This window comes from Toxorhynchites rutilus, chromosome 3, assembly GCF_029784135.1.
Source record: "Toxorhynchites rutilus septentrionalis strain SRP chromosome 3, ASM2978413v1, whole genome shotgun sequence".
NCBI classification, from domain to species: Eukaryota; Metazoa; Arthropoda; class Insecta; order Diptera; family Culicidae; genus Toxorhynchites; species Toxorhynchites rutilus.
Genome location: NC_073746.1, coordinates 213,769,476 through 213,782,159, shown reverse-complemented (window position 1 = coordinate 213,782,159; position 12,684 = coordinate 213,769,476). Strand labels below are relative to the sequence as shown.

The following is a 12,684-nucleotide window of genomic DNA, read 5'->3' as shown; positions in this document are numbered from 1 at the left end:
GTAGTTCCACGTGAACCTTGCGGTTATATCATAGATATAACCCACTCATTTTTTTTTCGCCCAATTGGATTTCACGTTTTCTGAATTAAGCTCCGTGTTCCGTTGGTGTGAAGCGAATATGGCAATAAATTCTCAGGTGAAATAATGCGCTTCGAAAATAAAAATTATGAATGAAAATTTATTTTTCTGCATCAAACATGTATTCCATGTAACGTAAAAACATTTTATTGACAAGTGAATCAGCTAGCGAAAATTATGCCTGAAAATAAATTTATAGTATAATAACTATTTTTGGTAGAAGTAATAGGAAAATTATAATAAAAAGACAAATAAATTAAACCCACGAACGTTTGCTTAGTGAGAAAACGAAAATATTCGATGGAATTCATTTAAAAAAAATAATTTTGAGCGGGACGAAAAATATTAAATATAAATAAGCAATTATATATTGACCGGCTGAAATAGAAGTTAACCAGAGGTGAATCCAACAATAACATGTGGTTAAAATATTCAGGTGCTGTTGTGTTGTAGTCTGATGTTGTGTAAAGAATATGAATATGATTTGGGGAAAAATATCGTTTATAACTTTTGAGCTGATATAAATTATAGGCTAATTACATTAGACAAATATTACCATATTTATCTTTTAAATCCTATGAAAATAACTGTTTTATATCATTCATGAGATTCCGCTACGACTTAACGGTTGAGAGTAGAGAAGAAGGATATTGTGGGAAATATGATGAACCTATGATTTTCAATGATTTTCAATAATTAGATTCGACAATTTCATTTCAAATTTCTTTCGGTTTTCTGTTGGGATGATTAGAAGTATGGATGAAATAACACTACAAAATATATAAATATAAATGACAGTGTAGAGAAAATCTTATGCGATTGACAAACGCAAGTTGTCACGTGTGCTGGCATGCAAAAGAGAGAAATAATCCGACAGGGGTTGCAAATAAAAGAGAGAGCGAATTTGAATGCGTTCCGCGCAAAGTACGTAGAGTAGAAGGTAAGTGATATTACCTGTGTATACACACGGAGCGCGCACACAAAGAAGTTAGTAATAAACAATCCTCAATTTGTTCGATGTTCGGAAGTTTTTGCAATATTTCTTGTTTTGAAAAGTTCAAAAAATCGTAAAAATTGACCAAATCGTAGGTCGAGCCGACGATAATCACGATAGTGTACCGCATTTTCACTGCAGGTAAGGTTTGATGTGATTTTTTATCGATTTCATACTGAACAGTGTTTGTTTACTCCAGAAATATGTCGAAGTGCAACGTCCCGCGATGCCGGAGCCGAAAAATTTTGAAGAAAGTCGGATAACTTTCCACCATTTTCCGACCAACAAATTGTTGAGACGGAAATGGTTAAACTTTTTCGAATACAAAAGCTCGTTCGATACGCGAAACATATTTGTTTGTTCGCTTTATTTTTCGCTGGATTCTTTTGGGGATACTGTGTTAACCTATAATCAGCAAAGAAGACGTCTTCGTACTGGAGGTAAGTGTGTTTTATATAAATTGTGATGAGATAAACTAATCGGAGATGTTTTCAGCTGTTCCATGCATTCGCTTCTTGGATCTTCCAAAACGTTCCGTTTCAATGGTTTCACACGAAATTCCAAATTTATACATTCACTTCTTGCGAAAGTGCAAAATATTTATTTGCAATCACTTCGGAAGATGATCCGGGATGGAGGAAATGTTTTTCTCGTTTTCCAGAAACGCCAATTTGGTCCCTTAAGTGGCCCCACTACGGCTGAACACTCCAAACTAAGACCAATGAAAGCGTCGCGATGATTCATGATGGATGCTTCAATGAAAGGCAAAAAAATCAGCAGTGTTCATCTTTCATCATATTATCAAATTGCGGGAACGACACTGCTTCGATATAACCTCTCCACACATTTGTTCATCGTTTTTTGCGTTATTTTTATAATACAGGTGCGATAATTTCACTGTTTTGACGTAGGATTACGTCTTTCGGGAACATATTGGGGTACAAATTGAAAAACGAATATCGATCGCATCGTGAAAAATGTCCAATTTTAAACGCTTATTGCTCAGTCATTTCATGACGGATTGATGAGTTTTTTACATCAAAACATTGCGGCACTCTATAACAATTTTTCACCTTGAATAAAATAATATATATCATGTAATTAACTATCGAACAATTGAAAAATCTCAACCCCTATTTTTTTTTATCTTCGCTTATTTTTCGTCGGCCTATTTCCGCCACTTTAGTGCCAATCACCGACATCAGGGAGGCGACTCCACCTGTTCCTACCTATCAGACTCAACAACTCATGAGCCGGGCCAACTTCTTTTACTTCCGCTCCGAAGGAAGACGTAACCAGAGATTTTTCGCCTCAGAAAATCCCAACGACGCCAGCTGGGATTGAACCCAGGCCGATCGGATTGTGAGGCTGTTACGCTAACCATACAACCACTGGCGCCGTCAACCCCTATTCAAACGGTACTGATTGGTCGAAATTGACGTCATTTCTTTTTCGCCTGCTTCGCTTCTTTCGTTCCCCGATAAGTCAAATATTTGCATGGCGAGCGAGTGGGGGGCGCCTATTTCTAACATACCAACTGATATAAAAGGACGATAGCATTTTTGGATTTCTGTTTCAAGAGACGAATGAACTCTCAGAGTTTAAAGTCTCTTTAATTCAATACCGTTACCGTGGATTTCTCATTCTCGTTCAACGCTCAGATCGGCAAACATCTGGGCTTCTAGTGTGCAGTGCTCTACAAATCAACCAACACCATACGGTGCGACAAAGGAGAGGAAGCCATCGGCAACAAACGATGGATGCGGTGCGGCAAAGGGTACAAAGAAGAGGAAGCAGCGGAGAGCATCGAATTAAATCTAGTGTGCATTGCTGGTACGGTCCTCTTCACATCAACAATTGGATGCGGCAAAGGAGGCAGAGGAGCGAAGTGCATTGCATCGTATCGTATCACACCCGCTATCCGTCGTTTAGCTCGTCGTGGTGGTGCCAATCAAACCCTCGCAAATCGACGCACAGAAGCCGATGGCGCCAAAGGAAAGCATCAGCGAATCCGTAAAAGCTACCGCTCCCAAAACTAAACTGCTACTTCCGACTGAAACGCAGCAGATTCCGTACAACCCATTAAACCATTCCAGTCCTTCTCAGGATTATAAATTTGTATTGAAACAAAAGAGTTTATTTTACTGTTTTCCACTTACCACAAAAACAATATAAAACCGATCAAAAATACTGTTTTTGACGTAGGATTACGTCTTTCGGGAACATATTGGGGTACAAATTGAAAATCGAAAAACGAGCACATCATGAAAATTGTCCATTTTTAAACGCTTATTGCTCAGTCATTTCACGATGGATAGATGAAATTTTTGCGTCAATCGATCGGCACTCCATAACAATTTTTTATATTGAATAAAATAATATATGTCATGAAACTAATTATCGAATAATTGAAAAGTCTCAACCCCTACCCTAACGGAAATATCCACTTCTAATTGGACAAAATTGACGACACATGCGGGGGTTCCCTAACAGAGACATCAAAACCAAACTGCCTTGGGGAAATCGGCATTTCAAATACATAGTGGTAGGGGGAACTTTTGTTCCTAACGCAATGTGTTCCCTAACAGAGACATCAAAACCAAGCTGCCCGAAGGAAATCGGCATTGCAAATATATGCAAGTCGGGGGCATTTTTATATTGTACGTAGGGTGAGTGGAACGATAAATTCTAGCAAATAAAATTTAAATTTAAAACTTTAATGTTGGTTGCTTCGTAAAATTTCATATCAATGACCGATCGTGTATTATGAAACATTTAGCACAAGTATAAGTGTAAAATTGTATATGGTAGCAGTTGTGTTAAAAATGACTTGATTTCATTAATAAAAACCAAGGTGTTTTCCCGCTCGAGAACGGACTGTTGGTTTTTTCTCTTTATTTCATCCATACATAATACATGAGGCATCTCGTCTAAGGTCACAGAGGGCAGTTTTCATCATATCTCATTCCACTTCAGCATCTTTTTTCTGATACACACCACCCAACGACTGTTTACGATACTTCTGTCATCATCACTTGGTAAACACTAGTGGAGTGAATAAACAATACCCAACAACCAAACAAAGTTGCCCTTTTCAGGGCCACCTAATTTCTATCAAAGAGTTTAACAATGTAATTCTTCGAAATTCCAAAATCAACATATAGCCTAACGGAATCCTACGTGAACGATGCGGTCCTGTCTCGGACACAACCCTCCTGTGACTTTTTTTAATTTTAAAATGATTAAGTAAACTGTTGTTTCATCCCCTGGAAACATTTTTTGAGACAGTTCTTTTTTTTTTTTATCCAAAATATATATTTTATTAAGGCTCATATGGCGTCAGCCTAACGGGGCCGGGAGTTCAATATTTTGACAATGTTTGCTTAGACTATGTTAGTAATATGTAACCGATTACTCGCGGTTGACTCGATGTTAGTATTACAAGTGTTCTCATAATTGGTATGTCGCAGTCTTCGGTGCTCTGTACGTGTGCCCGACACGGGATACTTCCTATTGGGATGCAGCTGACCATTAATCAGCAACGCCCCCCTAGTCTGTACCCCATATCTAGCGTGGTGCGTCTTTCTCGACTCGAGGAATCCAGGATAGAATGGTCACTAGCCGGCGCAATCATCAGCTCGTGTAGAGTTGTCATGAGCGGTACAACCTTTGGCTCTTGTTGAATCATCAGTGGACTGCACAACCTTCGGCCCGTGCATCTGTAAAGAGTGTGTGTATGTATTGCCGCGACTAAGTAAAAGTTTATCGATCGGATAGGAGGGATATGAAACGGGGACACAACGAAGGAAACATCATTAAACGTTGACATCGACGTTTCTGAGGAACAGGTATAGATGAAGCAGAAGATCAGGATCTCGGCTACCTAAGAGACAGTTCTTTTGTTACAATTTAAAAAAAAATGAGTGGGTTATATCTATGATACAACCGCAAGGTTGACGTGGGTCTACCTTAGCTTAGCATTCATTTGTTTGTATTGATTAAATTTTTGATTGAATGAAACAATTTCCGAGTTCAGTTGATTTCAATATGTTTGCTTTGTGAGTGAAAAGATTGAACAAATGCCATGTAAGGTTAATTCAAGCATTGTGATAGATTATAATCTTCATTACAAGTAAATTTAATGACAGTCCTCCTACATTTGGTATGATGCCTCGGACAAAGTGTTGGAAGTGTTGTGGAAATACATTCCAGTCGAAACAAAAAATACTCTCGACCTGCATGAATTTGTAATGCCAATTACCCCAGACACCTTGGTTCAGAAGTCTGTGTTGGGGAAACACATTTCAGTCGGAACAAAAATGCCCCCGACTTACATCTATTTGCAATGCCAATTTCCCCCACGCTCCATAGATTTGAAGTCTGTGCTAGAGAAACACATTTCAGTCGAAACAAAAATACCCCCGACTTGCATGTATTTGCAATGCCAATTTCCCCCAGGCACCTTGGTTTTGAAATCTCTGTTAGGGAACACATTTCGGTGGGGACAAAAGCCTCCCCTTCTTTCATGTATTCACAATGCCAATTTCTCCAACGCTGCTTGGTTTTGAAGTCTGTGTTAGGGAACACATTTCGGTGAGCACAAAATTCTCCCTATTTTCAATGCCGTTTAACCCTAGGCTGATTGGTTTTGATGACTGTGTTGGGGAAACCGTGACCCGGGCCAATCAAAACGAGGCAGCCAGGGCGTTTAGATAACGCTTAACATTTTACAATTATTCAATTGTTTATCTAATGAAAAATAACATTCTATTAATGGCGATAGATGCGTAGAAATATTCCCTATCAATTGATGCAAACATCTTCCCGATCCGGTAAGAAATGTTCGAGTTCTAAGCATTCGAAATCTTTCATTTTTTCCTGCATGTTCAGTGTTTAGTTTTTCATTTTACCCCCCATATATTCAGGTTAGACGTAGTCCCACGTCAAAATTCAAAAATGTTCGAATTTATATGAGTTGAATCGATGGTTTATTACAATTTTTTGCTTTTTTTCTTTGCCTAACACTACTTGAACAAAGCAGGGAGGAGACTACCTTCTATTCCACGTACTTTGCGTTCCGCGAAGGATGTTGTTCTCTCACGTCATTCAGTATTCTATCTTTGGTATAGTAACAAGTGAAACAAGAAAAGAAAATATCGGTAAACGAGGAATACGACACCGACGAACTACGTCCCGCCCAAAATAGATTTTTTTGACGTAGGATTACGTCTTTCGGGAACATATTGGGGTACAAATTGAAAAATGAAAATCGATCGCATCATGAAAAATGTCCAATTTCAAACGCTTGTTACTCATTCATTTCAGGATGGATTAATGAGATTTTTGCATCAAACGATAACGGCACTCCATAACAATATTTCACATTGAATAAAATAGTATATATCATATAACTAACTATCGAACAATTGAAAAAATTCAACCCCTATCCAAACAGAGATACCCAGTCCTGATTGGTCGAAATTGACGTCATTTCTTTTTCGCGCCCGATTCGTTCTCTCACCGGCAAGCTGCATGGCAATCGAGTAGGAGGCGCCTACTTCACACATACCAAATGATATAAAAGGAAGGAGCATTCGTGGATCTCATTCATTCTTACAACGGGACGTGGAACGGACAACAACAAGTGGAGAGCAGCAACAGTGAAAGCGGCTAATATATAGGCGAGCATAGAAGTTGAGCGGTCAAAATGCGAGCCGTGTCTTACATCGAGCTTCTATGGCAGCATAAGCAGCGGCAAACAGTAGCAACGGTTGTTGAAACCGATCTACTACTAGTGGCAGCAGCAAGCATCACGAGCGGATCGTTTCAGGCACGCTCTCTCCGTCAGAAGTGCGAGAACGTTTCTTGGCATCGTGAAAGTACAGTATTGAATCTGAGCGACCAACAATTGAGCTGTGTCTCACATAAGTGGCAGTAGCAGCAGCAGCGGCGGTAAACATCAAGGCTGAACCTCAACAATCGAGCTGTGTTTCGCATCGATCCACTACTGTTGGCAACAACAAACATCATGAGTAGAGAGTTTCAGGCATGCTCTCTTTCTCTACTGCTGCTGCTGCTGCTGCTGCTGCTACTCAGTCAGATTTCTCATTCTTGTTGGACGCTCAGATCAATAAACAAATGTGTTTCTAGTGTGCATTGCTGGTACTCCTGTTCACATCAACCAATACAATTGGATGCGGTTATGGAGGTAAAAGAGACAAAGGATCCGGTTGAGGAAGAGTGTATCGCAAGGTTCCACATGACAACATCCAGTGTATCAAACCCGCTATCCGTTGTTTAGCTCACCGTGATGGTGTTAACTTGAAAACCGACGCACAAAAGCCGAAGATGTCAAAGCCAAGGAAAGCAGCAGCGACTCGGAAAAAACTACCGCTGCCAAAAAGTTAACAACTGCTACATCTGACTGAAACCTCACATTAGCACGCAGCAGATTCCGTACAACCCATTTAACCATTCCAGTCCTTTTCAGGACTTTCGATATTGCTTTGAAACGAAAGAGTTTATTTTATTGTTTTCCACTTATCATAAAAATGATATAAAACTACGATCAAAAATACTGTTTACTTTTATATTTTCTTTGATCATGTGCAACTAACAGGAAACTTATCACGTCAGAAACATACTTTCCATCAACCAACCTGACTGGATGCGGTAAGGGAGGCGAATGACATATGTATGCATATATATATAGCGAAACGGCTCCGGTCATGTCTCAAGGAATTTTCTAAAATAATATTTTGCCGATGCCTTTGCGCGAATTACACGGGCAAGTAGCACCATAATAGCAAATCAAATGTCGAAGTTCGTGATATGGGTGCGTTCATCGCTATTCGGTTCGGCGTCGGTTTAACCCTTTCATTACGGCAGTGTGCTCCGCCGAAGTGCTACCCCTGTACGGAGCATTGCGCCGAAAAGTATGCACATCGCGCTGGTGTGATCGAAGAGCAGTATGAATTTCATGTCGTCTAAACGCTCGTACACACAGCTCGTCACGCGGATGTCGTCTATAGACGACGCTCGTAACGGAAGGGAAGGGAAGTAACATCAATAACTACGCTTGGCAACATTGAAATCTGGCAATTTTCATATGAGATTTTTCTCCCGCATGTTAAAAGTGGTTTTTCATGTACATAAAAGCGCAGCGTAGTATGTCAACTGCTTCCCGGTTAGAAAATAAATGATCGTTAGAAAATAAATGAGCGACCCGTCCAATTTCAAACGCTTATTGCTCATCCATTTCATGATGGATTGATGTGATGTTTGCATCATACGTTGTCGGCACTCCATAATAATTTTTCACATTGAATAAAATAATATATATCATGTAACAAACAATCGAACAATTAAAAAATCTCAACTACTATCCAAACAGAAGATACCTAGGCCTGATTGATCGAAATTGACGTCATTTCTTTTTCGCGCCCGATTCGTTCGTTCACCGGCAAGCTGCATGACAATCGAATAGGAGGCGCCTACTTCACACATACCAAATGATATAAAAGGATGGAGCGTTCGTGGATTTTATTCATTTTTACAACGGACGTGGAACGGACAACAGTGGAGAGCAGCAGCAGTGGACGCGGCTAATATATAGACGAGCATCGAAGCTGTGTGGTCAATAGGCTAGCTGTGCCTCACATCAAGCTTCTATGGCAGTATAAGCAGCGGCAAACTACTACTACTACTAGTGGCAGCAGCAAGCATCGCGAGCGGAGCATTTCGGGCACGCTCTCTCCATCAGAAGTGCGAGCACACGCTTCTTGGAATCGTGAAAGTGCAGCAGTGAACTTCAAGACATCGAAGCATCGAATCTGAGCGGCCAACAATTGAGCTGTGTCTCATATCGAACTTAAGTGGCAGTAGCAGCAGCAGCGGCGGTAAACATCGAGGCCTAACATCAACAATCGAGCTGTGTCCCGCATCGGTCCAGTACTGATGGCAACAGCAAACATCATGAGCAGAAAGTTTCAGGCATGTTCTCTCTTTCTGCTGATGCTGCTGCTCAGTCAGATTTCTCATTTTGTTCGACGCTCAGATTGGTAAACATATATGTTTTTAGTGTTTTAAGTGTGGTCACATCAGATCAACATCAACCAACATGACCTCATGCGGCAAGGAAGGCAAAGGAGGATCGAAGCGTATCGCAAGGTTCTACATGACAATATCCAGTGAATCAAACTCGCTATTCGCCGTTTAGCTCGACGTGATGGTGTCAACGAAAACCACCAAAATAAAAACAGAAATAGGCAGCAGCGGCTCCGAAAAAGCTACCGCTGCCAAAAAACAAAAAATACCCAACAACCAAACCAAACGGCCCTTTTCAGGGCCATCAGATCATTATCATAGAGTTTAACAATATATTTTTTCAAACATCCAAAATCAGCATGCGACAAATAGCCTAACGTAATCCTACGTCAACTATGCGGTCGTGTCTCGGACACAACCTTCTGTGACTTTTTTAATTTGAATACTTTCAAACATCCACATTTTCTTACTAAGGGAACGTTAGTGAGTCCAATCACTGAACTCTTCATTGATTGATTGCCCTTTAACCCTTTACAATTTCCTATAAATTGTCTAGTACTTCTACAAAAATTTGTCCTTATAATATGAAATTATTTTCAGACACAATTCTCGTTCAAGATTCTTCAAGCATTTGGAAATAACATGTTTCTCTGTTGCATGGAATACATGTTTGATACAAAGAATATTACAAAATAAAGACATCTCAAAACGGACCATTCCTTCCTCGGGTTTAGGGCACACCAATACATTTGGCCTTCCATTTTTTAGCGCCAACATTAAATGGACTAACAACGCTTAGCTAATTGTAGAACATATGGGAATTTAATTTTCCGAATTTTCCGATTTTTCTCTCCGCTATATTGATCTAGGGGAAGAGACGAATATAACGAAATATAGATAACTGAAATTGAACAATTCCTTCCTCGGGTTTTGCGCTTACCAACACATTTGGCCTTCCATTTTTATTTATAAATATAAGATATGGAAATGCGTTATTTCGCCTGAGAATCCATTTCCACTTACGAACAAAGATCAATTTCGATAGCGCAAATATCAAATGGACTAACAACGCTTATTATGATGTAATTTTCAAACATGTGGGAATTAAACTTTCCGACCTTCCATCAGGATTTTCCGAAATTTTTCCGATTTTTCTCTCCACTATATTGATCTAGGGGAAGAGAGACGAATACAACAAAATAAAGAAGGCTAAAATCGGACCATCCCTTCTTCTGGTTTTCCGCTTACCAACAGATTTTGCCTTACATTTTTATTTATATAGATTAGAAAACATTCAGTTCCATACCTGTAAAATTCATAACTCGAGAACAAAATGAGATAAAAACCCAAAACTTTTAATGAAGGTATAAAAGTATCCAGACTTAACATTTTTGGCAAAATTATACGACCATCTCTTCTTCACGCAGAGTCGTAAACGCTTAGGCCAATCGTTAATCGCTACAGCTTCTCGATAGATTTCTTTAACGTTTGGTAATTCCAATGAGGACGTCCACGGGCACGCTCCTCCAACGTGGCCCAAAGTGAATAATCCGATGGATTTACAAATGGCCAATCATCTGCGGAGATGAAGTCTGGTCTGTTTCTAGTCTCGTTTTTTAATCGTTCTAGGAGTGTTTTGTATCGTTCCAAACATATTCGTTTCAATCTGGGCGTCATAAAATGACTCACAAATCGATGTACGCATCAATTAATTTATCCAATTCATTTCGATTGATGAATGCATTTGTTTCCGAAGAGGATTGCGTTGAACGCGTTCATGAAAAACATATATAACATTGTGCAGCCGTACCGACCTCAGACGTTCCTTTTTGGGCCTATCGCACACATCAGATGTTTCTTTGTACTGTTGTAGTGTACAAAACAAGAACCGTTCATTGATAGAAAATAGTTTGAGCAGCTCGTAGATCTGTTTTGGCGTTTTCCCGCACTTAAATATCGTGACAGTTGCCATACGCTTCTCGTACAGGCCGAACTTTCTCATTGCTAGGAAATCGAACAGGTACTGATGGGACCACGAAACTTGGTGAGAGTTAAGGAGGGCATCGAACTACACGACTGCAGTGTTACCACTTGTCTTCGCTTCAAATTTCTCTGTTGAGAGCAGTTGTGATTTCACTGACAGAGTTAAGGCTATACTTGATAATGTGAATACGGTATTACGATTAAGTTGGACACAGTTTCAATCATCAAAAAGTTTCTACATTATTTTTTTGTATGTTTCGTACAAACATACTTAAACACCGTCTGGAGAATACGGCGGCTGGGATAGGACCTCCCATTTCAGCGTTTCCAAGTATGTTTTGACCGGTTTCGCGACATGCGGCTAAGCATTGTCGTGCTGCAAAATAACTTTATCATGTCTTTGCTCGTATTGTGACCGTTTTTCCTTCCGTGCACGGCTCAAACGCGTAAATTGTCGTCGGTACAGGTCCTTCGTAATGGTTTCATTCGGTTTTAGCAGCTCAGCAGAATTCTTTCATATGCTTTGAAGTACCAAAGACTGCGAGAAAAATCAGCATTAATCGACTGGAGTGAATTCTCAATGTCAGAAAATGAGTAAAATTAAAATTTTTCCCATTTGTAGTTTGAACTTGAGTTTGTTTTCGAGTAAAATAAAAAGAAAAAAGGAAAGAAGCTTGGAAGCTCACGAAGTTCTAATGTGTGCGAGTTGATTGAATATTTGGACGATATCCGATATCCTCCAATTCCTCAATAATTTCGAAATCCTTCTCTCACTGAATAAAACACATAGTCGGCAGCTCGTTCTTTCAAACTTTGAAACGAAAAATTTTCGCTCCTAACTCAGCCAATTTTCTCGCACGGTTGTGGCAACAAACTTGTCCATTTTTGACTCATATGTTCGTTCGGATTGAACCTTCAAAACAGAAACAGCTTCATTAGAAATCAAATAAACCATTTTCTGATTTATGCACGTAAAAAAGTATATTTCAGACAGTTTTCCCTGGAATACAGTCCTTCGTCAGCCAATTTTCTTCTGCACTAGGCCTCCATTTTGCTTCAATTTACACAACATACGCCACAGCGATAAAAAAAGCGATTGCTATTAAACACTGAAATGGTGAATGATCTCGACTGCCCTCTAATGGCGAAATCGAATAAATTTTCTCCCAAACTTTCTCTCACTTATATACTCACGCGTACGTACATCCCGTTCTCTCTCATAAGACTCTTGAAAAAGTTTCCAGCAATTAAGCTGGGTTTATACGTTGTCAGTTACTCGGTTGCGAGTAAACGCCAAACGATCAGAAGAATTACGAACGTACTCATACCACGAAATTCGACATTTGATTTGCTACTTGCAACTGAGCTACAGTCAATCGCAAAACTGAGTGTACAAATGCTACTTGACGATACTTTCCATTTATTTGGTATAAAATATTTTGAATACATTGATTCTTTTGATGCATATTAATTACTCACACATTTAACTAGCTGTACGTGCAATCAAATTCCGCGAAAATTTTTCTGCTAATTGTTTATTCCTAAAAATTGAAAACGATCTCTATTCTAGGCATCGCAAAATT

General features: G+C 39.5%; 1 long non-coding RNA gene across 1 annotated transcript; it reads left to right on the top strand.

Annotated features, from left to right (window-relative positions):
• Positions 1–1,046: 1,046 nt before the first annotated feature.
• Positions 1,047–3,935, top strand: LOC129774030 (uncharacterized). Its single transcript, XR_008742709.1, has 3 exons — positions 1,047–1,213; positions 1,272–1,512; positions 1,568–3,935. It is a non-coding gene; the product is annotated as an uncharacterized LOC129774030 (long non-coding RNA).
• Positions 3,936–12,684: the final 8,749 nt, after the last annotated feature.